This window comes from Cornus florida, unplaced genomic scaffold (assembly GCF_030987335.1).
Source record: "Cornus florida cultivar Cherokee Brave unplaced genomic scaffold, ASM3098733v1 CherokeeBrave_3.0.0_Hap2_Chr11, whole genome shotgun sequence".
Taxonomy (NCBI): domain Eukaryota; kingdom Viridiplantae; phylum Streptophyta; class Magnoliopsida; order Cornales; family Cornaceae; genus Cornus; species Cornus florida.
Window position 1 is genome coordinate 113,943,104 of NW_026775581.1, and position 4,023 is coordinate 113,947,126.

At 28.7% G+C, this 4,023-nt stretch overlaps 1 long non-coding RNA gene across 1 annotated transcript; it reads left to right on the plus strand.

The window, feature by feature from the left end:
• The first annotated feature begins 597 nt into the window (after positions 1-597).
• On the plus strand, positions 598-1,959 carry LOC132284869 (uncharacterized). The gene is made up of 2 exons (XR_009472388.1): positions 598-1,350; positions 1,523-1,959. It is a non-coding gene; the product is annotated as an uncharacterized LOC132284869 (long non-coding RNA).
• Positions 1,960-4,023: the final 2,064 nt, after the last annotated feature.

Here is a 4,023-nt window from a genome sequence, read left to right on the forward strand (position 1 = left end):
TTTTCTATTGAAAAATTGATCCACGGGAACGCATAACACTCCAACACAATTTTTAAAAATAATAGTAGTTGAAGATGCCTTAACATAGGCTAGCACATACTAGATAACAACTCCATCAACCCTGTCTTTTGGACAACGAATTACAGTTGGAAAGGCTTCCCACCAAATGCCTTTACTCATTCTATAATGTTGGATGGAGTTTTTCCATACTATTTTTGTGTACAGTACGTGAAACACTGTAGGCAGTCAAAGTAACTTTAAAATAGCTATATATATATATATATATATATATATATATATACACACCCATATATACATACATACATATATACATACATACATGTATATATGGGTGTGTATATATATATATATATATATATATATATATATATATAGCTATTTTAAAGTTACTTTGACTGCCTACAGTGTTTCACGTACTGTACACAAAAATAGTATGGAAAAACTCCATCCTATATATATATATATATATATATAGATGAAGAGATATAGTAGTAATATCGAGTGGAGGTGACAAGTGCATGTGATTTTCAAATATCGATCAGTGGTAGGGAATCTTTAATTAAACAAAGACGCTTCCCGAGACTATTCAACGATATATGTGTAGAGTAGAAAACAGCTATCTTTGCCGACCCCCCCACCCACCATTTCTCATCATCCCAAGGCCTTATAAATTGCTTCATATACCCCTCAACAATTTCATCCTTTTTTAACCTAAAGGTCGCCCTCTCTTTGGTGGGGTTGAGAGGTGGTTGTAGATGGTAGATTCGAAAACTGTAGTTCAAGCTAAACCAGTATGTGTGGTTAGGTTTGGGTATAAAGCTTCACGATGGTTGTTCCATATGGAAACACTAAAACGTCCCTAGGGTTTTGCGGTTGATGGTCCTGGATCTAAGAACTATAAAAAGTGGATCTAGGGTTTTTATGAAAGGAGGGTCGTAGATTAGTATAGATTTTCCATGTATTGTTTTTGTATGTGTATTTTTGGATCTGTCTCTCCAAACGTTCATGTTTTATGCTTAGGGAAGTGGTTTTAGTGAGTGGTGTTAGGGTTTGTGTGTGAGAGGGTGTGTTTTTAGGTTGTGTGTGTGTGTGTGTGAAATTAGGGTTTTGAAGTGGAGCTCCTTGAAATCCAATAGAGGATAATACTGGGAAGATCGAGCTGCTGACCTATGGATCCCTCAGACCTATCCATGTTAAGCGTGGTAATGGATAGGGTTGTGGCTTGCATATGTCAGGAGCTGTATTACCCAAGTTAGATCCTTATTTGGATTGAAGGGAGCTCTACGCATAATCTCTTTGTTCACCTTCTTTTTCTCTTTTCATTTCATGGTAAGTTGTATATATATGTGTATATATATATATATATCTATATATCTATTTTGATTCTCTAGTTTATTGGTTGATTTCTGACTTGGTTTTATGTATGCATATGATGGATGTTTTTAGTGACCAAAAATCTTGTTTCATATGACAAGTCTTTCCATTTTGAATCCATGTGCAGATGGGCTAAATCTTCCGTACAATTTATATTTCTGCTTTTATTGGAGGAAGTTGGATGCTTTTTCATTACAGGCATCTCCTAATAGGGTGTATGCAAGGGGTTGCAGAATCGTCATTTCTTGACTCTTTTTCAAGAACACGGATTTCTTTAAAGCATATGGATTTTAGTAACTCATCTTGTAAACCACAACACAGGTTTTTTGATTGATTCGTCAGAGTTGGAGATTTGTCGTTTAAGGGTCTTCAAGATGGAATATGTTGATAATTTATGAAAATTAGTAAAGCATTTTGTTCAAGAAAAGTTCTCAATCTGTATGTATAATTTTCAAATGTATATAGTAACATCATTAAATGGGATGATTGTAGACAATTTTGCTAGATCCTTGTGATAAAGTCAACATTATCTGAACTAGATTAATTCTTGTTTTTTTAGTTCAATGACTTTCCAATTATGCTTACTGTGTATGATTGAATTAATTCTCTCTATAAATGACGTCTAATTAATTGAAAAAAAATCCGATCTTAAAGGCATGGTTTTATTCGTGGCCGGATACAGCTCTCGATTTAATACTTTTTGTGATTGGTTAAACCAATTAAAAAGCATCTGATTTGTATTTTTCTTTTGCTTTTGGTCATGTCATAATAACAAATAGCTATATATATCCTATACATAAATTAAACTTGATAAATTTTGCTCAAAAGTATTCAAATTGTATCCAAAGGTTATCAATTCTGGTCAGAAGAAATTTTTTATTTTTAACCAGGGTCAATGGTAAATCAAATAGGAAATTTTGTGTTTCTCTAAATTTTCAGAACACCCTTCAAATCTATTTTATTACATAAAACCGAAGTATTTTTTTTATTGTTACAACACTACCCTTGGGGGAAAATGATCCTTGATGTGTGAATATGTCTATTTTTTAAAAAAGGCTTTGCTAATTAGAGTAATTGTAAAGCCACAGTAGTTGTCCTATTAGTATAGAAATCAAATCTAAATGCATTAATTACTTAAATTTCAATTTTAGTAAAACTTTACAAATATTATTTTTTTTAGACAAATATAACTTTTTAAATTATGTAACCTTTCTTCTTCTCTCCCCTTTTAATCTATCTATATAGAAATGTATATGAAAATGTACGCGTGTATGTGTATGTATATATATATATATATAAAATAACTACTGATATGTGAATGAATTCTGAAAAAGGAAAAAAACTATAGTTAGGATAATTCATTCTCAATGGATTCTAAAAAAAAAAAAAAAAAGAGATAGAACAAAATTAGAAAAGAAAAAATAATAATAAAAAATAAAAGAGAACCAGAAAAGAATTCATATACAAAATAGATTCTAAGATTTTAAAAAAATACAAAATTAGTTACATACACACGTATATTTCTTTTTATAACTATCTTGGTGAATAAATTATTTGTTTTTTTAAAAAAAATCTATTTATTTGTTTGTTTCTTTTTGTTTTTATTTTTATTTTTACAATTATCCTTGTTTAAATGAAATAAAAAAAAAAAAACAAATAATTCATTCACAAGATAGTTGTAATATATATAAAACACACGCACACATTTTCATATGGATAGATTAAAAAGGAAGAGGAAAAGAAAGGTTAAATAATTTAAAAGGGTATATTTGTCTAAAATAATAATATTTGTAGAGTTTTACTAAAATTGAAACTTAAGTAATTAATACATTTAATGGGATTTAATTCCTATACTAATAGGACAAGCGACTGTGGCTTTACAGTCGCGCAAGGCGACTGTGATTAGCAAAGTCCTTTTAAAAAATATGCCTTAAGAAAATGCACCCCTTAATATATATATATATATATATATATATATATATATATAAAAGATGTTGTCCCTAATATAAGATTAAAATTAATATAAATATTTCATTTGACGTAGTTTATTTCAGTTAATATTGAAAAAATAATAATAAAGGTGAGTCTATTAAAAAAAAAAAAAACCTATAAATTAATTTTTAAAATTTTATTTTATAAAAAGTTAAAAGAAAAAAGAACCTTAAAAATGAAAATTATTTTAAAGAAAACTTAATATTTAAAATTTATATTAAAGAGCATTTGTGTCCTTATTAAATGGCTTGTAACTTTAAAAAAATTTATTGAAATTATTTTAAAATTTTAGAATGAAAATTATTATTTTTTTTAAAAACTTAAAAGGGTATTTTCGTCATTAGATTGCAGTGCTGCAACAATAAAAAATCTTAGGGGGGAATTTTATGTTAAATTTTTTTTAGGAGGAGTTTACATTGGAAAATGAGAAATAGACAAGTCCAATGTCGAATAACAAATGTTGGTCAAAAATTTTGTTTGTAGTCAAGGTTGTGGATAGTGTTGATCAGTTCGCAGAAATCAGAATGATGATAATATAGGCTGATAGTATATGCAGCAGAAAGCTCTTGTAAATTTTTAAGCAAGATGAAAAGTTTGATGTTACTTCTAAACACTCATAAAATGGAACTCTTTGGT